The sequence below is a fragment of the Gymnodraco acuticeps genome, unplaced genomic scaffold (assembly GCF_902827175.1).
Source record: "Gymnodraco acuticeps unplaced genomic scaffold, fGymAcu1.1, whole genome shotgun sequence".
Taxonomy (NCBI): domain Eukaryota; kingdom Metazoa; phylum Chordata; class Actinopteri; order Perciformes; family Bathydraconidae; genus Gymnodraco; species Gymnodraco acuticeps.
Window position 1 is genome coordinate 1,305,656 of NW_022991642.1, and position 20,933 is coordinate 1,326,588.

Sequence of the window (20,933 nt, forward strand, 5' to 3'; positions counted from 1 at the left end):
TAACTAAAACTAATTTAAAGGTAAGGCAAAAGCATAAACGAAGTAGCTGCTCTCCCAAAACAGATCCTCCGCGGATCGAGACTCTGGCTCATGCCTTTTACTCCTCCGGTACTGACAGCCAGGTGTCCTCAATCAACACTGACACAGACAAAGGGAGAACATGCACACACAACAGGAGATAGTAAAGTCGGTGTCCCTAGCATGTGATGACCCCTGCTTTACTGTTGTGTGTGCACATATGAGTGACAACGCTTCCTTCTCAATAATAGAGTAATGTTTTTGGTTAACTGTGTTAAGCTTCTTTGAGAAGAAACTGACTGGTCTCACCACTCCTTGATTGTCACCCTGGAGCAAAACCGCACCCGTTTTCATACCACTGCTACGCTGATGACACCCAACTAATTCTGTCCTTTCCCCGCTCAGGGACCCATGTCGTCACACGCATCTCTACTTGTCTAACTGACATCTCTCAGTGGATGTCTGCTCATCATCTCAAGCTCAACCTTGACAAGACTGAACTGCTTTTCCTTCCGGGAAAAGATTGTCCCACTCTTGACCTAACAATCAACATCGGCACCTCAGTTGTTTCCCCGACTCAGACTGCAAGGAATCTGGGTGTGATCCTAGATGACAAACTGTCCTTCACTGCAAACATTGCTGCTACAACCCGCTGCTGCAGATACACACTTTACAACATCAGGAGGATACGTCCCCTCCTGTCCCAGAAAGCGACGCAGGTTCTGGTCCAGGCTCTCGTCATCTCACGCATAACTCCCTCCTGGCTGGTCTACCTGCATGTGCCATCCGACCTCTGCAGCTCATCCAGAATGCAGCGGCTCGTCTGGTCTTCAACCTTCCAACATTCTCCCACACCACGCCGCTCCTCCGCTCCCTTCACTGGCTTCCAGTAATTGCTAGAATCCACTTCAAGACAATGGTACTAGCGTACCATGCTGCGAATGGATCTGGCCCTTACTATATCCAGGACATGGTTAAACTGTACACCCCAGCACGTGCACTTCGCTCTGCATCAGCCAAACGACTCACTGCACCTTCGCTGCGAGGGTTCAGCAAAAACACGTGGGTTTGCTATCCTGGCTCCAAAATGGTGGAATGAGCTCCCCATTGAAATCAGGACAGCAAATAGCTCGCACATCTTCCGGCGCAGACTGGAAACCCATCTCTTTCGACTCCACTTCGAGCGATATAATTACTAACAAAGAACTGCTAACAGAGCACCTATATACTGTACTGATAAAGGACTGGCTTATCTAAAGCCAGTTGAGTAGCACTTGAAATGTTTGGCTCTATGAAACCTGATGTACTTATATGATTCTGTTTCCTTCAAGGTTGTATCTTCCTGGTCGAATGTACTTATTGTAAGTCGCTTTGGATAAAAGCGTCAGCTAAATGCAATGTAATAATGTAAAACAGGTTAAGAGAAGAGCTTGAAAATTAAAAAATATAAACTCTTTTCTACTGGGTCTTTATTGGCTTCGTACTGGCTATCTTCTAGCTCTATTCAGGTTTTTGGAGTTTTTTTTCTAGCTCTTTCTCTGATCATTTTCAGAACCTGAAGGCTCTATACGGACTATCTTCTGGATCCATCCACTATCTCTTGTCTCTGTCCAGGGAATCACACTTACAAGTTACTGGAGCAGGTAAAGCATACAACTATACTGTCAGCATTATCGGAGCACGAAATGGAAGCTTGGATGAAACACAGCAGACTTCTAAACAATGAACAACTTAGAAGAAATAAAGTTGGGTTTTATGCCTTCTAATATTGCAATGCAAACCCATGATGTAATGACAGTAATTAAGGATAATTTAGTCATTGAATGCTCATTTCAGTAGATTTAATCAAACAAAACATAAACATATTGGACATGGCCTCAAGACTGTAACCTCTTTACATTCTGTTGAAATAGTCAATTGCTAGCCATATCTTACACATTGCAGTTAAATCATTAATATGTGGATGACAGTTGAACTGGATGATGTAACATTCATCTGTGTGCGTCGTTTGGACAACAAAAACAGAGTGAAGTTCTCATTTCATAAACAATCTTTGAGTACAGACACCGTCCTGCAGAGAGCACACAGCCCAACAGCACGTTTTTGGTCCAGCATCACTTTACAAAACGTTTGCATTAAGACACTAGCTGGACCGTTGTAAAGGTCAGTCCACCTTAAATGAGCAGTGGGTGATCAGCAGGTGAAAGGCAGGACACGGGAACTTGGTCATGAGGGGATGTAACGATTATTAAACAAGAAATAGTCGAATCAAAGGGTTAAAGAAATGAATATTTGTGATTATTAGCGAATCGGTTGCAGGTGGGTGAAATCAGGCTTAGGGAGTAACGTATTACATGTAACGGCATTAGGTCATCAGGATACAAAATAGGCAAATGTATTCCCTTACAGTTACAGAAGAAAAAACAATCAGATAACAGGTACTTTTATATAAAACAGGGCTCATTAACAGGATAGCAATGATACAAAACATTTAGAAATAAAGAACAATACATCAAATCATCCTATATCTCTATATGGAAACTTGGAGCCCTCAATCCAAAATAAAATGGTTCATCAACAGTCAACGTATACATCAGAAAATCAGTATGACAAAAACATTAAACATATTGTCGACTTATGTTGATAAAGATTGAGTTCATTTAAGTCTTATATGAATGTTTTACAACAATGTTAATCCAGTCAGACGTGTGTGAACTGTCATATGACTTATTCATTGTACTCTCCATCAGCTTCTGTTTCCATGTGTTCAGCTGAGCTGCTGATTGGAGGCTCTATCTCTCTGTGGGTGTTTCTCAATGTCGAGGAGGCTTGCTTGGTAGCAGATGTATACTGGACATCTGAACAGTCATTCGGCAGCACTCGATGACGTAGTATCCTTGAAATAGTAGGTCTGGAGCAGCTTTCCTCGACATTAAGAAACACCCCTTTATCCTCAGTTTGTATTTCATTAAGCTGTGAGGACTGACGACCAACACACTTGTGTCTTTTGAAATGACTATACCATATAAATCTTTTGTCACAAACATTGCAGCTGTATATTTTCTCTCCTGTGTGGACTCTCATGTGTGTCTTTAAATTTGTATTCTGTGCAAAAGCTTTCTTACAAACTGAGCAGCTGTGTGGTTTCTCTCCTGTGTGGATTCTCATGTGTTCCTTTAAACTTCCATTCTGTGAAAAAGCTTTCTTACAGACTGAGCAGCTATGTGGTTTCTCTTCTGTGTGGATTCTCATGTGTTCCTTTAAACTTCCACTCCGTGAAAAAGCTTTCTCACAAACTGAGCAGTTGTGTGGTTTCTCTCCTGTGTGGATTTTCATGTGTTGATTTATACTTCGTTTCTGTGCAAAATATTTCGTACACACAGAGCAGCCAAATTGTTTTTTTACAGCATTACCGCTTGAAACACTGACAGGTTCTTGTCTATTTTTCAGTGAGTTTGAATCTGATGCAGGTTCTCTGGTCTCATTCCAATCAGCACTGTGTTCAGCGTCAGGTTCAGAAGAGTCTCCAGCGTCAGGTTCAGAAGAGTCTCCAGCGTCAGGTTCAGAAGAGTCTCCAGTGTCGTCCTCAGTCTTTGGTTGTAAACTGCTCTCTGGATCTGAGTTCCTGGCTGGTTCTGGTCCTCGACAGTCATCTCCATCAGCTTCTGTTTCCATGTGTTCAATTTGTCTTTGATGAGGCAGTGAGGACTGAGGTTTCTCTTTATCATCTTCACTCTTCACAGGGTCAGGAGTGAAAGTGGACTTGGTGATATCAGCCTCCTCCAGCTCCTGAAGCTGCTCTCCCTCCTGACTGATCCTGAGTTCCTCCTGTTCCTGCTTAATGTGTGGGGGGGGCTCGGAGTTATCCTGGTCCAGACTGGTGCTCCACTCCTGCTGGTCAGGGAGAACCTCTTCTTTAACCACCACCAGCAGCTGGACATCTGCAGGAAACAGGAAGCACACAGTCAGAACAAACTGTTAAAGGTCACATGTCATGGCCATTTCCACTGATCATAATTCCATTGTTGATGTCTACTAGAATAGATTTATACTGTGCAATTTTCCAAACTCACATTGTTTCGCATACAGCATCTCTGTAAACTACGTGAATTCACTCTCTCCACTAAACGGCTCGTTGCAGCTCTTGCCCCCCCTCCCTGTGAGCCCAGTGTGCTCCGATTGGTCAGCTCGGCCCCTCTGTTCTGATTTGTCAACCACCAGAGAGGCTCTGCCCCTGTTGACATCTGCCGTAAAGTGGTTTAGCGGGTACTTAGCCCATGGTGTTTTTTCGGCTCTGAGCGGAGTAGCAGAAATGAAATGGCGTCAGTAAAGCCATATATGTACGAACCGGAGTCCAACCCTGAGAGTGAAACGGACCGTGATGGACCTGATCCACCGTCCCAAACAAGAATACAGCAGGCGGTTTCACAGTGGAACGTTTTAATTTTGTATAGCTGCTACATTTCAGATGTAATGTTAGAACTTCATCACAGTAACAAGTGTGTCCGCTGACTAACCAAACTTTCCAACTGTTGTTATTTAGGTGCACGTGTGGAAACTGCGCAGTAATGCCTACCGAGGTGGAAAACCTCTGTTGCAGGGAGATTAGAAAGGTGACAGTGTAGTGCCGATGAAAGGGAGTCGGGGGCGGTGTGTTTAGAATCAGGTAAAATACATGTCTGCTCTGTCTGACAAGCTAGGAATGACAAGCTAAACCTAAGAGCACACACTAAAGGGTCCGTGTGGCAACACTATACCAAAGGTGAATTATGGTTAAAACAGGGTGTCACCACAACAAATACAAAAACACCAACAGTAGCACACAACATTATATACACCATACATACTTGTCAAGTCAATAGACTATATGCCCTTTTATTTATTCTATAGTAATTGAATGTTTATTTTGTAAACATCGCCATAGTTGGATTTAATTGCTAAACGTATTATGTTACAAATATCTTATCCTCCTATAGGTTTTAACACGAATGCACCAAGTCCCAGAACCCATTGTGTGCATGGTTGACCACCCCGGACTAGAGCCAAACTGCCTCAATCCCTACACCCTGCAGAACCTCCACAATATTTATCGGTTTGATTATGGACCTTTGAGGCGTAGAACTGAAGAAGAGTAAGTTATTTTTAGCTATAATAAACTAGTACTGTATTAGATGAAAAATCAAATAATGGTTTGCTATATATGAATGATCTAGGAGCAAATAATTCAGGGAAGAAAGGCTATCAAGTAGTTCCATCAAACTTTATTTTGATAAATGTACAAATTGATCATGTGTATATATACACTGTATGAGATAAGATGGACCTTTATTAATCCCTGTGGGGAAATTCAGTTGTTCAAGAAAAAACAGGACAGCACATATATGTTATCATCCATTCCTCCTCTTATAGGCGTTTTAGGCATCTGGCCTATCGCAGCTTCGTAAGCTGGTGCTGGGGCTTTTTGGGACGAGGAATCAGAGTGGTCATCCCGTCGTGTGTGGTCCGCCGGATACGCCAGGAGTTCCCTGATCTGGCTGGACAGTACGTGGGCTTCCTTCCCTAGACTAAAACGTGAGACATGGCGGGCTACCACTTCCTCCTTTGAGGGCCTGTCAAATTGAGTGGACAGGTCCTTTGGGATGTTGATTTTATTCATCTCCTCCACAAAGGGTGTTGGGTCCTCAAAGACTTCTTCAAACACCAGCCTCATCAGCTCACCCACGTACACTGAAAAATATAACATTCATATAATAATTAATTATTTGTATACACTTATTCATTTCTCTTTTATTCTTTCATTGTACAGATAATTCAGTGTGGCTATCTCTCTAGCCCTCCATCATCTGTTGCAATCATCCCGGTTCTCCATAGATCTGGCCAGTTATTTGGTACTTTGTGCTATAATAATTTAAAATGTAATTTATGTTTGTAATAAATAAATAATAATAATGTAATAGCATGCCTCCTGAAGGTCTCATACTGGAAGATCTCCAGCTGGATGGCTCTAAATATCTATGAATAAATAGAAAAACAGGACAAGTATTTGAAAAAGTCCACTTCTGTCATTTTTCATATGCTATGGATGTAAGATGGTAAAATACCTTTTTTAGTTGGAAGAGGGAAGCACCAGTGAAGTATGTAGCAGCAGATAATTGTAAGTTCAACCGGGGTACTTCCAATGATGGGCTGGCTCTCCCATTGTCTGAAGTAAGTGCAGTTTAGACAACGCTGTTTGGACAACGCTGTTTGAATGCCACAAAAGTCCCATTTTTTTCGTTTTTGGACATCACGTCTTACAAAACGGACATTTTTCAAACAGCTGTCCGAGGCAGCTTTCAAAAACAATGTACTTTGCGTCACTGTGCGTGGATCGTGTCTGAAGTCTAATGTAACAAAACAAAATGAACAATACATGTTAGATGTCAACTCTGAACAACAGTTATAGTAATGTGTACCAAATATACCAAACTTACAATACGTCAGATTCTTCTACAGTATCATCAGGGTGGTAACGCAAATCCAGAGTCTCTTCAAATTCAATCGAAGTCTCTCATTGTTCCTGCTCCAACTCTAGTCGAGGTCTCTTGCTAGGTCCCAATCCTGGGCCCTTTATTGGTGTAGAGCAGTGGTTCCCAAACTTTTTGTGCCCAAGGCACACCAAAGGACAAGTAAAAATCTCAAGGCACACCTATTGTGCAAAATAGGCCTCATAACATGTGTTATCACTCATATCATGTAAAATATCTGTAAATGTGCCTAATTATTTACTAATGCCAAATAAAATGTGACAAAGACAACTATATTACTCATGAAATATTTATTAACGAAATATTTCAGAAATTAATTTGAAACTTTATCAAATTAGGCTTCATCAAAGCAGCAACACACTCATTTAAACCAGACAGGTCACAACATTAAAAATGAGGCAAAGGAAACTCAGCAGAAATTCAGCACAGAGAACTGTCAATGCAAGGAAGCTGCACTGCATGGTCCTGAACTACAAATTATAAATGTAACATTTCAGCAATCAGCATTGAAACATGTGCTATTGTAAATATTTTGCCGATATATTACACTACTTCGTTACTATCTACATAAAGTAACTCGTTACTTTACTCGCCGAGCACGTACGAACTGCGCATGCGTGAGTGGCAATAACTTTCCTTACCAGCAGGCGGCGGTAGTGTGTATTTGTCATTCAAAACAGGCAACAACCGGAAGACAGAAGAAGAACAGACTGCGTGATATAAACAAACAACAAATAGCGTGTGCGGTAGTTTCACCTTAGCATGTGTTCTTTGCAGGTGCTTGTTGAGGTTTGACGTGGTGTTTCCAGCAGTGGATAACAGCTTCTGGCCTGGACACAGTTTGCACCTCACCGTCACATTCCTGTCTATTCTTCGGACGAACTCAAAATAATGGGCATACCTCCACCCCTCGAGAGTTATCGCTGACTCAGCCATGTTTATGCAGCACTGCACGTGGAGATGTGGACGCACAAGTCGCGCAGATTACGTACATATAAACCTACAAAGTACTGATATAGTAAATTAAAAAGTAATTATTTTTGTGTAGTTGTATATTGCAATAATAACGTATGGTTGTCACAAAATCCCACGGCACACCCGGACTTACCTCACGGCACACCAGTGTGCCGCGGCACACCGTTTGGGAACCACTGGTGTAGAGGACAAGGGGATTTCTGTGTAGGTGGAAGTTTTAGTGCCAACACTTTTGAAAGACACCGTGGCCTGGATGCCTGTTAATAAAAAGGGAAAAGTGCATAAATACTATGTACATTAGATAAGACACTAATACATTGTAAAAGGCCAACAACTTGTGTACATCTGACAGATTAATTCATGAAAAATGTACAAACTACAAACAGCACTGTATTTCTTGTAGTCAACATAAAAGTATTTCTGTGATATACAATAATATCAAATAAGGTTTTATTTATAGAGCACATTTAAAAAAGATTTTTGGTCGAGCCCAAGTGCTGTACATGTAATAAAAGCACAATTAAGGTAATGTATCTGTGATTTGTCAGTGTTATAGTCTACCTTTGCTTCTCACGTGTGCCGATTTCAGTGTTCCCCGGGCCAACTGTGTAGCAACAGAAATGGCGGACATTTTACATTCCACTGTCTGTGTTCCCACAGTTGTGGTTGTGGACGGTCTGTTTGACATCCGACTGTACTGGAGCAGTTGGTATTGTGTTCCTGCTGTGATGTACTCTAAGAAAGATACACATAGTATTCATACAATTAATTTTGTATCCGAGGAAAACAGTCAATTTCATAAAAGCAACACTTTTACAATTACAATGTTCTACAGATAGTCTGCTACGTTCGGTCATTCATTGTAGCTGGCATGAAAACAATGTTTTTCATAACATCTCTAGGTTAGAGCTTTTAGCTTAGCTTATTAATGGTAGCTCGGTAGAATACACAAACGGCAACTGTAATTACTGACCGTACGGTTAAATCACCCGGAGTATACTGTCTATGAGTATTTCGTGTGTGTTTGCAAACATTCTCCTGCTATGAGATACATGTAAGGCCATGTGCTAACATCGGTGTTGAGGTCTGGGAATGCTAGGTAGCCCTCGTGTTTACCTCGGTAGCATAGCATTAGCATAGCATAGCATGTACACAGTCATGGTAGATACATTGTTTGTTTTAAACAGAATAAATACATAAACCACAATGAATACTTACAGGTTGTGTACCCGAATCTCCCGCTGGTCCAAACAAAGTAGGAACAGCATCGTCCTCCAATATCAGCTTTGCAAGTCCGAAGCTAAACATTGTTACGTTTTTAAAGCTTTGGTCCGTGAAATGCCGCGCACACACACAACAGTACCGGCTGGTAAATCAGCTGGAACAGTGTTAAAAAGGAATGTCAACCACTGACTTCTTTGTGGTTCTGCCTTCGGTACTGCAAACATTGTGGATTTCTCCACACAATACAGGCAACAGACCCTCCGCGACATGACTGGATAGAGCTTTGAAAAGAAGCAGGTTTTACGACACTTAATATGGTCGGCTGGCAGAGGAAGTGACGTCATGCGGTGCAGCTACGTCACGCGGGGCAGGAAGTAAACAATGGAAACTGAGAAATCTCCAACGAGGCTTTTGGGGGAGGTATTTTCTGTGTTAGAGTTTACTCGCTACAGGGTGTACTTTGAGGGTTTTGACTTTGCAGACTGTTTAAATGCATAAAAACCTTCATAACACACAAGGGGACGGGCAATAACCGGAAAAGCATGACATGTGACCTTTAAGTGTTAGCATTTAAAAATCTAATCACCATTACAATGGGGGAAAATTTGCAGCCCTAATTAATGCCTTTGTTTTTATACTTTCATATCATCTTTCTTAGTCCCACCCAGAGTTTCCGTTAGAATTTTCTTTTGCCGGTAAGATGTCCGTTAAAGTTTCAATCTTCCGGACAAAATGAGAAAAGTGCCAGCCAATGGTCTTCTTTGTTATTTATTGAGCTTTAAAACAAATTGATATGATTCGATATTAAACAAACAAATTATAGTAGATTAACTACATTATTCTAAAGTGTACAGTAATTTATAAAAACACGGAATAATAAACGGAGCGCTCTCTCCCTCCCCTGACAGCCCGTCAGTATTCCTCTCATGCAGCTCGCTGATGCAGTAATGAGTGACCCGACAGTAAAAAAAAACATATTTATAACTAGTTTAGGTAGTTTGAGAGGTAATTAAAATAGCTACGTGTGATTTTCTAACCTTAAGTGTATGTTTTGCTCCGCTCACGACTGCAGGTGATCATGTGCGTGTCGACTCGTCAGCAGCAGCTGATCTCTCTCCCCCGTCAGATTAGACTTCACTCGTGTTTATCTCCATATCGATCAGATCTAGCTCTAGCTAATGATATGACTACCTGCTTATTAAAAGACACCTCAACAAAAAGCGTCGCTATGCAACCGGGTGAGGCCGCAAAGTATAGTGCAGCATTATGCATTTGTTTACATGCCCACCGGAACCCTGAGGCATTATCAACAGATCAACGCACAATCAACCCACACAGGACATCTCTTTCTCCACATTAAGTGTTAGACATTAGAATTGACTATTCTTGTCACATACTCTATTGTCTGTCACATACTATTCTTGTCTGTCACATAAGTGGCGCAACTGATGCGGTATTGTGCTAAGGGGAATTTATTTTGACCGGACATTTTGACCGGAGAGATTTAGATTTGCTGGTCTTCAGCATATGTTACCGGTCAAAGTCCGGTAATTACTGGCTAACGGAAACTCTGGTCCCACCTATTGTGTATTTGTGTTGTCTCAATTCACCTTATGTAGCCCAGCCCCTTTCCACTTCCAGTTCAAAATGAGAAAGGGGTTTTTCTTCTGGTTTAGCACTAGCTGCAATGAATTGTATTTGGGATCTTTCACAGCTACACTACGCCTATAGAATGGTAAAACTAAAAATATATTGTAGGGCCATACCTATACAAAACATGTCTGTGAAGTGTTTTTGCTTTAAAGTGCACCTATCATGCCATTTTTAGGCAATAGCATAGGTCTCAGATATATAACAAATTAGGGCTGTCAGTCGATTAAAATATTTAATCGCATGATTGTTCATAGTTAATCGCGATTAATCGCACATTTGTTATCTGTTCTAAATGTACCTTAGAGGGATACGTTTTTAATACTCTTATCAACATATGAGTGGACAAATATGCTTTATGCAAATGTTTGTTTATTATAATTTGAACAATGACAAATATAGTCATGAATATTACAAATATTCGCCTCAATTCAACCTGGAACCTCTCTCATACAATACAAAGTGTGTGTGTGTGTGTGTGTGTGTGTGTGTGTGTGTGTGTGTGTGTGTGTGTGTGTGTGTGTGTGTGTGTGTGTGTGTGTGTGTGGAGACACTGATGGATCGTTGGAGATATGTGCAACTCAAGGCATATGCTAGAACGGGAGCTGCCTGGACGCTGCAACCATGTTGCGCGCACTATCCGTGCCGAGTGTGCTGACTTGTGCTCCATATATCCGTTAGCGCAGCTAGCTAGCACCAGATGCTAACAACAACAATACATGTAAGGTGTGCCCGTTCTCTCTCTCTCACTCGCGCCACATATACACACACCCTCCCGGTCCTCCCGATGGCCAGTCCGGGCCTGCCGGTGAGCGTGGAAGTATGGTCTGCCGCAAGTGGGCGGCAGGAGTGGGGCTGTCAGCATCAGCAGGGCTGTCAGCATCAGCTTGTAGATGGTATTTTAAACTCGATGCGCTCTGAAACTACGGGGCGGCCGAGGACAAATAATATACACATGCGTTAATCGCGTTAAAATAATTAGTGGAGTTAACTTGACAGCCCTATTAAAAATATATAAAACACATGTCTATGAAGTGTTTTGCTCAAAATACCAAACAGATCACACATTCTAGCCATGCCTCATATCCTTCACTTCCTGTTTCAAAAGTGCTGATTTGGGGTATAAAGCTTAAAAAAAAGGAGGTGGCTGAGCTCATGCAGGAGATTCTACCGGCAGCTACTATCTAAACCAGTGACCATCAATTGGTGGCCCGCGGGCCACATCCAGCCTGCCAGACATTCAAATCCGTTCCGCACGGCGGACCCCCCCCAACAGAGTCCAACAGAGAGGCAGCTACGGGACAGTAGCACTGCGTGAACAGTCTGCTTTATGTGCTCCTTAGTAGCCCCGATACGAGGCTCCGGCGAGTTACGAGGCCCCCCCACCCCATGTCAACAACTTCAAAATGCTGGGCTATATATAAAAATCGCTGGCCCCCGAAAGTGTCTCTTGGATTAATTTTGGCCCTTGGAAAAATGTAGTTGGTGATCCCTGGTCCAAACTAAATGCTGCCATATCATGGATTATCAAGGATTATTTCTGAAACAGTATGGAGCTCAAAAGGCTTGCCGGTAGGGCTGTCCCGAATACCATTTTTCGGAATCCGGATATTCGGTAGTAGGGGGGGCGGGGGTGCGTAGTGATCAGCAGCGAACCGCTTCAACACGTGTATTTCGGTTTATTCATTTTGTTATTCTACAGTATTGTTGTTTTATAGTTATTTGTTAATGTAATTAACCCAATTTCTGTTCTTTGAAATTGAAAAGGATATTGCATTGTGTTTGTTACTTCCGTTGCAGTTGTATATGTCTTAAGTGTAATTTGGCTTGGCTTCCTATTTGTATGGACATGATTTTATTTTGAAGGAGAGTTAGCGCTGTTGACAGGAAGTTGATGTTGCTATGGAAACAACGTATATCTACATATAAAGACGGAGAAATTAAACGATAACGTTTATGGTTAAGTGTTAGCACCCCCCAAAGAGGCACAAGCTCTTACGTGGATATTGGAGATTTCAATAAATTCAATTGAATTTTTCTGCCAAAAAAAAGAAAAAAGAAAACGAATAACGAAATTGAAACCCGAATAGTACTCCAACAAACTAATATTCGGGTACAGCCCTACTTGCCGGTTATACCACAAGGTGAGTTCCTTTGTATTTTCCTGCTTCTACAGGTACAGGTTAATTCTGAGTGTTAGCGATGCTAATGTAAACATGCACCGACCATATTTCATCCAAAACAGTCGGCAGGGCTCAACGCTAACTTTTAAAAGTGGTTGCCAGGCTGGCAACCAGGCATCAGCTTTTGGTTACCAAAACTGAAAATATGGTTGCCATTTTTAGACACCTTATATTTATAATAATTAAGATACCATACAGTTATACATCAACTTAATAATGAACATGTGACACAAAAGAATGTTCAAATGCTTTACAATAAGTAATTAACACAATTATTTGAAACTTAAGTGGTAGTAAACTTGTCCACCCTCAATTGCTGGTATACTAAATACCAGTAGTGCAGCTGTTGTCATGTTCTTCACAGATCCCTCACAAATGAATTGAGCAAGTCACTAGTTTCTTGGTCATCCGTTGTCTCCCTTTCACATTTGGGTTGTCTTGACCTTTGTGCTGACCCCCACCATAGATCCATTGGCCCTTCAGCATTGAAGTCTTGGATTGGCCAGACTAATACATTTCTAATGTTAAATAAATGAAAACCATTCACAGTTAAGAATTAGATAATAATTATTAATGCTGTAAATTACCTTTTAATATGTCTAACTATATTTAAAATGTGTTACCTTTTTATAGAAGTGATTATAATTGTATGCCAATATTTTTCTATGGTAAAGTTTCGTTTTGCACTTTTATTTTGGTAGTAATAAGATCGGGACTCTTATTTTGAAGGAACTTTTACCCGAAGTGAATGGACATTCCTCTTTGCTTTTCGTTCGGGTTTACCTTACGCTTTATCAGTTGAATCACTTTGAACATTCGTTTGAGATGTTGACGGGTTGGCCGAAGTTTTAACCCCAGAGTCAAACAACTTAATTTGCTTCGCCATTTTTTGTAAAACAAACACACGGCGCACCGCGCACGCGAGTAAACGTGCATCGCTGTCTGGCTCCGTAATCACACCAATGCACGTGCAACTTAAGTATCAGGTTCCAACTGGTCACAACAATAATTAAATATCACTCTTAATACAACAAATAATTAACATTTATCTATTTTGGGGTGCACATTTTGCTGTTTGCTGTCCTTATTTCTTTATGTTAAAAACTGGTTGCCACTGATGGCAACCAAAGGCCAAGAAGTGGTTGTCATTTTTTCTGTATGGTTGCCAATTGCAACCTGGCAACCGTTACTGTCGAGCCCTGGTGTTTCTGATAGCAACGTTTCTGATGTGGGTGTAAAGCCAGCCTACATTTTCAATATTACATCATATCAGACGCAAATCTGGAACAGCTCCGTTGTAGCCCCGTCTTTAGAGATTTGAGAATGGAGGAAAAGAGACAGGGTTTTATTTTCTGACGCTGCGTGTGGTCCCCGACACACCGGGGACACATATTTATGTATTCAAGAATGCATTTTGCATGATAGGTCCCCTTTAAAATACCAAACAGATCACCCATTGTAGCCATGCCTCATACCCCTCTATTCCAGCCCTGTTCCAAAAGGGCTGATTTTGCTTTACATGGAACGGCAGCTGCTAGCAACGCCCCTTTGTAGCGTCACACAGCTTTCCCCTGCTAAGAGAGTTTTATAGCAGGAGAAACTCAGCTAAAAGCTGCTGTGATTAAATGCCATATTATGTTCCCAACCACTTCAAGCATTATTTCTGAAACAGTATGGAACTCAAACGTTTCTCTCTCGCAGGGTTTACCGCAAGGACATTACGTTACACATATTCTCTCCAGTACAGTGTTAGCTCTGAGTGTTAGCATGCTTGCTAATGTAAACACAGATCATATTACTCTCAAAGCATGTATTATATATAACAACTGTACTCTGAGCCTCCAGCAGACTTCCTGCTGAATACACAGACACACAGTTGCGGGAGAGGATTCAGCCAGACCAATGGTTCCCAACCAGGGGGGCGCGCCCCCTACGGGGGGCACAGCGCTATTGCAGGGGGTGGGGGAAGTTGTATACAAACATTGTTTGCTCGTAAAATCAATAAAATTGACACGTTTTTAACAAAACCGGCAGTGAAAAGAAAAGTGGACGAGCCCACGACAAGTCTTTCAGCTATAATGCCCACATCAACAAAGTATGAAGAGGCATATACAGATGTAGCACTCTAGAAAGGACTCCAGCCAACAGCTTCCTGCCAAAGACCCAATGGATCTCAGCGGCTGGGAATGTTAAGCCCTCCCACTATTTTCCAAGAGGGCGTTGCCAGATTTTCAATTTCAGGATTTAACCATAATAATAATAAGGGGGGGGTCCTCCACAATTAAAAAAAAATCCGATTTGATTCAATTGCCTGCCTTTCTACAAATATATTAAGGACGATGGTGTTAAACAAATCCAAGAAAGATGTGTGTTAAGGTAATTAGGTAGAGGCCCTTTTTTATCAGTAACGAATTTAGCAGTTGAACATCAAAGTCAACTGAGTGTCACTTGCAATGACAGTGTTGTGTTTTTATTGTATGAACCTTTTACATTAACAATTGTTTTATAAATATTATTATGAATATGGATAAATACTAGGCTATTTATTAGAAAAGTTAGTCCTTAACATCTATCACTGTGTATATCACCATTCTTTAATTACATGTTTGATAAGTTTCTATGAAATAAGAAATGAAAATGTAATTATCATATCATATATTATAATGTATTGTATTATTAAATATCATACATTAACCCAATTATAGCAAATGCCACATTGAATGGATGAACACACTTATGCATCAATAATTACAACGGAGTATTTCTAAATACAAGTAGTAAAAATACTTATATGTATTTAATTCTAATAACATAATGATTAATTTTACTTTCAGATGATAATACTTTTCAGGGCTAGGTCCGGTCTGACAGCGCTTAGCTCTCTGCTGAAGAGAGGAAGAGAAGATCACTGCTCTAAACAAAGTCAACAATCGTACATTCAAACGGAATAAATATAATTAATTATTAATACGTTCAATCTTGTTCACTTTTATTAAATGTTTGATATTTCCGGCACAGACCCTTTCATACCGGCAATGCACGATAGAAACAACAGGAACTGCGACAGCAAAAATATGCGAACACAAACCAGACTGCTGGAGAAGAGAGATCACAGAGGGGGGTGGGGGGCGGACGCGCACACACATTCCGATGGCCAATTAGTTTTAAACAAAGAGTATACTCAACATACAGTAGGCATAGGGGGGTGGGGGCTGGAGAACGGTATGGTCAATGTTTGTAAACACTGACATGTTGACTTTATTTGATCATTTCAGTGAAAAACTAACGTTCATATTTCTCTTTTTGAGAAAAGAAATATGAATATGTTAGTGGCTGACCCAGCCCCATAATCTGTCACAGTAGTGCAGGAAAGAGAAGTGCACTGTTTTGCCTGGCTGGACCTGTATTTTACAGGAAAGGAGTGAGAAGAGGGTGGAGTTGTCGATTCTTGTTCTGTTTTATGTGAACAATCCTCAACCTATCAGACTTTCAGTTGCTACTAAAGAGACACGCTACCATGGAAACCAAACAATGGTGTAGCTGTATTGAAGTCCGAGTGGAAACAGTAACATTTGGAGCGTTATGTTAGAATGAAACAGCCAGGTCGTGACACACAAAAAAAAAAGTGTTACTTCACTAACTGTAAGCTTGTCACTTAGAGTAACCTATAGTTAACTGGTGGAGAAGAAAGATCAGGGGGGGGGGGGGGGAGAGAGCTGTGGATGATGGGCCATTAGGTCATCACCCATCGGCCAATATATGAACTGCAGTGTGTGGCACTTCCGTATTGGCGTCCCGGCTCTTCCCCAGAGTTTGCCGGTTGGTGTAAGGTGGGAGAAGTACTCAGATCAAGTAAGGTAGTATACTGCAGGGTAGCTTGTGAATTTACTCCAGGTGGAAATAAAGTCTGATTTAAGAGTTGATTATATTTCACATAATTCATCCAGATCTGTAAAGTAACTAAAGGTAATAAATAGATGTAGTAAAAGTATATCATTTATCTCTGAACTGTAGAGGAGCAGAATTACAAAGAAGCAAAAGTGGAAATACTTAAGTACCTCAATATAAGTACAGTACTTGAATACATCTACTTACTACCACCACTATGTTATGTGTGCGAGCAGCCCATAATCCCATAGTAAAAGTATTTAAGTATTCTCAGAAAAATGTACAGCATCTTCTTACGTAAAAGTAATGATACTGCAATAAAATGTTCCCCGTCAGTGTTTTATTGATCATCTTTCTTGATTATTGTCAATGTGAAAACATTAAGTCAAATCTGTATTCCTATTTACAAATCACTTAGAGATTATTTTTATATCATTTTTTTCAATAACCGTAACAAAATTAAACACTGAGTTGTTTAGTTAGTTCTAATTGGTGCAATTTGAGAATGTACAATTGGCCCAGTCTCCTCTGATGTTACACTGCAACCTGCCTGTGAGACAGAGTCCAACACATAATAATAATGATAATACATTATATTTATATAGCGCTTTCCTGAAACTCAAAGACACTTGCACATGTCCTGCAATACACATGCTGCGGCTGCCCAGCTACTCATTGTTTTGTAAAAGTAAATACATAGTATTTTCATTTCAATAATGTACTTTCTAAACCCTGCTTCATAAACAATATTGACCTCCCTGTGCTCCTCCGAGTCTGGGGGTCCGGGGATGGGAGGACAGCGCGAGGACAGACAGGGAGGCTGCTTTACTTCATAACGGAAATGGCGGTCAATATTACAGCATAGGAGCTAAAACGCTTAATAACAACAACAAGGCTCCTGGACCTGATGGCATCCCTGGCCGTGTTCTTAGGGTGTGTGCAGTTCAGCTGGCAGAGGTGTTCACAGACATCTTCAACAGGTCCCTGCTGCAGCCTGTAGTCCCCACATGCTTCAAACACTCTACCATTGTTCCTGTCCCCAAAAAAAGCACTCCCCTCCATCAGTACGAAGTGCTTTGAGCGGTTAGTCACATCATTCATCACCTCCTCCCTCCCTGACTCTCTGGACCCCCTGCAGTTTGCCTACAGAGCAAACAGGTCCACAGACGACATAGCCCACACCATCCACACTGCCCTCTCACACCTGGACCAGAGGAACAGGAACACATATGTGAGAATGCTGTTCATTGATTACAGTTCAGCATTCAATACCATTGTGCCCTCCAAGCTGGCCATCAAGCTCAGAGACCTCAGGCTCAACAGCTCCCTCTGTGACTGGATCCTGAACTTCCTGACGGGCAGACCCCAGGCAGTGCGGGTGGGTAACATCACATCCTCCACCCTGATCCTCAACACCGGTGCCCCTCAAGGCTGCATGCTCAGCCCTCTCCTCTACTCCCTGTTCACTCACGACTGCGTGGCCACACACAGCTCCAACACCATCGTGAAGTTTGCTGACGACACAACCGTCATCGGTCAGAACACAGACGGCGACGAGGCGGCGTACAGAGATGAGGTCGGAAAACTGACATCTTGGTGCCAGGATAACAACCTCCATCTCAACGTCAGCAAAACAAAGGAGCTGATTGTGGATTACAGGAAGCAGCAGGGAGAGGGACACGCCCCCATCACCATCAATGGGACTGCGGTGGAGAGAGTCAGCAGCTTCAGGTTCCTTGGGGTCCACATCACTGAGGACCTGACATGGACTCTTCACACCACCACCATCACCAAGAAAGCTCGACAGCGGCTCTTCTTCCTCCGCAGGCTGAGGAGGTTCAACATGGATTCCAGGATACTCTGCAACTTCTACAGGGGCACCATAGAGAGGATCCTGACTGGCTGCATCACGTCCTGGTACGGCAACTGCACCGCCCTTAATCGTAAGGCTTTACAGAGGGTGGTGAAAACTGCACAGAACATCACCAGGACGGAGCTGCCATCCATGGAGGACCTTTACTCCCAGCGGCTCAGGAAGAAATCTCTCAGGATTATAAAAGACCTCCATCACCTATTAGCTTTGTTCGTTATTCTCGCGTCCCGGAGAGAAGCTTTAAAAGTAAGGAGACAATGGAGTCTCTGAGAAGGTTCAAATGGGTACTTTAATTAAAATGGCGTGGTAATGTTACAAGCAAAAGATGGTTCAGAGAGAGGAAACAGCTGTGTCCTCGGCTTCTCGAGAGCGTAGGAAAGGGGAGAGAAACACACATTCAGCTGTTAAATATCCTCCTATGGCTCCTCCCCGTGTGCCGGTTGGCACTGCTGGGGGACGGCCCTCCACTCGTCTTCAATGTCCGTTGTTGCGCATAACAGAGGATTCAGACATTGTACATTCAATATATAACTAAACACGCCTCTTCTCCTCATATTCTCTTTCATCACTTTTCATTTATTGCATTTTTACGGCTGTAATTCATTACTTTTAATAATACTGTAAATACTTCACGGCAGTTATCATTTCCGGAAGTTCTGGATGTTGTCATATGCTACCCACGTCTGTAAATAAAACGTATTAAAATAAACTGTACCTTCATTTTAATATTCAGCAATAATAATATCTCGACGTCTATAGTTGTAGTGTTAAAATCAGTAGGTTTCGGTGTGCAACACTCCATGTCATTTTGCTACTAAATTCACCTCTATAGGAAAAGGAATATTAGCCACATGCTAAATGCTAACCGGAGATGAAGGATTTTCAGAATAAAAGCTTGACAACAGACATTGTGCGCGAGAACTTCTGGTTTTTCAGTATAAAACAGCATTTAAACTGACGGTATGTTTAAACTAAATTATGCCATAAAACATTGATTTTTTCAAACTGTTCAGTCTGCTGCCGTCTGGCAGGCGCTACCGCAGCATCTTGACAAGAACAACCAGACAGCTTCATCCCGCAGGCAATAAGACTGTTAAATAACTGAACTGCTGAACCAATTTCATAACATCTATCTGCTACTTAGTAATATATATTATATCATTCCAATAACTTGTACATAGACTCGTATTGCACTATTCCAATTTTTTTTTTCTCTCACTTTATTTTTTTATTACTTTTAATATAATATACTTTAATATTGCTTTAATAGTGTCTGCTTCTCTGTATTATTGTGTTGCATCATTGGAGAAGCCTGTGACCTAAGATTTTCAACGACATAATTACTCTGTAGCTATGTTAGTTTAACAATAAAGAACCTTGAACCTTCATAAGAGAGCGAGAGAGAGAGAGCGAGAGCGAGAGCGAGAGCGAGAGCGAGAGCGAGAGCGAGAGAGAGAGAGCGAGAGCGAGAGCGAGAGAGAGGCTGAGTTGATAATTTGTCAATAAATAAGGGCGAAAAACGTCACTTGTCCGTCAGACAAGTCAATTGAAAGATCTACTTTTCAGATATCGTAAATAACACGTCTTGGAAGGTGGGACAAGTGCTTTTTCGCACACTGTAGCCGTCCTTTTTTTAAATGTCTATGCTTACGTTTTTATAGGTGTTGCTATCGGCTTTGTGTAGCGTGGTTCTAGCAAGTCAGTGCATTCGTTGGGTGGTATCAGAGAGTTACAAGGGTCTGTAAATGCAATGAAAACAATTGGCCACAGCAAATCATTTATATTAAAATTTTAATTTTTACTTTTGAATACTTCAGTACAAAGGATGTATTGGATAATTTAAGTCAGGGGTGCCCAACCAGTCGAGGGAGCGGGGAGATTCCCAGTCAATCGTGAGATGTGTCTAAAACTAGAACAACAATATTCTGTTTTATCGTTAATGTCCTATAACATAATCTTCCTGTGCCAGAATAATGCACTTCAATGCATCAAAGCTTTGTGATTGGCCAGCGTGACCCCATGTGTCGGGCGTGGCTGGTGGGCAGTGGGCACTATTTTGCTGACGTTGTCCATGTCAACAGGAGTGACAGTCCGCACACACACAAGACCGCAATTATGGCAGAAGCAAAAAAGCCCAAAATATGTAATTTTCACTCCAAGGAGGATGATTATTTTTGTATCTATTCCAATTCAAAGTCCATCCGTCTCATCTGCAATGCGAGCGTGGCTTTATCGAAGAAGGGTAATTTAGGAGCGGCATTTCAAAACAGTGCACAAACGCTGCAAGACGGAATTCCCTCCTAATTCTGCCCTACGCTCCCAGAAGGGGAGGGACCTGAAAGGACAGCTAAATGCACAGCAGTCCATTTTCACCAGGCCCAACAACAAGAGCAAGGCTGCTACCATAGCATCTTATCATGTCAGTCACGTTCTTGCGAAACACATGAAGTCTTTCAAAGATGGCAAAGTTGTGAAAGAAGCATTCCAGGAGGCTGCCAACGCGCTTTTTGGGGAGAGTAAAAACAGGTTTTTGATATGATAAAAACTCAAGTTAGATACCGTTATTAATCAGCTGTAAGTTTTAGTTTGTTTGAA

The 20,933-nt window shown here is 41.7% G+C and overlaps 1 protein-coding gene, 1 long non-coding RNA gene and 1 pseudogene across 2 annotated transcripts in view; 1 reads left to right on the forward strand and 2 right to left on the reverse strand.

Moving 5' to 3' along the window:
- The window catches only part of LOC117534283, an 865,641-nt pseudogene that overhangs the window by 737,243 nt on the left and 107,465 nt on the right, over nt 1-20,933 (forward strand).
- The window catches only part of LOC117534293 (phosphatidate cytidylyltransferase 2-like), a 118,771-nt gene that overhangs the window by 95,742 nt on the left and 2,096 nt on the right, over nt 1-20,933 (reverse strand). The window lies entirely within an intron of this gene.
- Nucleotides 7,684-9,142, reverse strand: LOC117534312. Its single transcript, XR_004567178.1, has 3 exons — nt 8,739-9,142; nt 8,082-8,255; nt 7,684-7,777 (listed from the first exon to the last, which is right to left on the reverse strand). It is a non-coding gene; the product is annotated as an uncharacterized LOC117534312 (long non-coding RNA).